The sequence below is a fragment of the Nicotiana attenuata genome, chromosome 9 (assembly GCF_001879085.1).
Source record: "Nicotiana attenuata strain UT chromosome 9, NIATTr2, whole genome shotgun sequence".
Taxonomy (NCBI): domain Eukaryota; kingdom Viridiplantae; phylum Streptophyta; class Magnoliopsida; order Solanales; family Solanaceae; genus Nicotiana; species Nicotiana attenuata.
In genome coordinates this window covers 47,048,020-47,048,566 of record NC_031997.1, presented here as the reverse complement: position 1 = coordinate 47,048,566, position 547 = coordinate 47,048,020, and positions in this window count along the sequence as shown.

Below are 547 nucleotides of genomic sequence, written 5' to 3'. Positions count from 1 at the left end.
GCGCGGACTTGGTCAGCCGATCCACAATCACCCAAATAGCATCGAACTTTCTCAGAGTTTGTGGGAGTCCAACTATGAATTAAGGACACTACGTCCTGAAGTTTGAGCTTGAAGTTTAAAAGTTAAGGACACTTGGTCCTGAACTTTGACTTACATGTTCAAAAGTTAAGGACAGGCAGTTCTCAACTTCAAGTTTCAAGTTGAAAAGTTAAGGACACTAGGTCCTGAAGTTTGAGTTTTAAGTTGAAAAGTTAAGGACACTTGGTCCTAAACTTTGACTAACATGTTCAAAAGTTAAGGACAGGCAGTCCTTAACTTCAAGTTTGAAGTTGAAAAGTTAAGGACACTTGGTCCTGAACTTTAAATTACATGTTCAAAAGTTAAGGACAGACAGTCCTTAACTTCAAGTTTCAAATTCAAAAGTTAAGGACACTTGGTCCTGCAGTTTGATTTCCAAGTTCAAAAGTTGACGGCACTTGGTCCTTAACTTTGAATTCGATGTTCAAAGTTAAGGACACCTGATCCTTAACTTTGAATTACAAGTTCA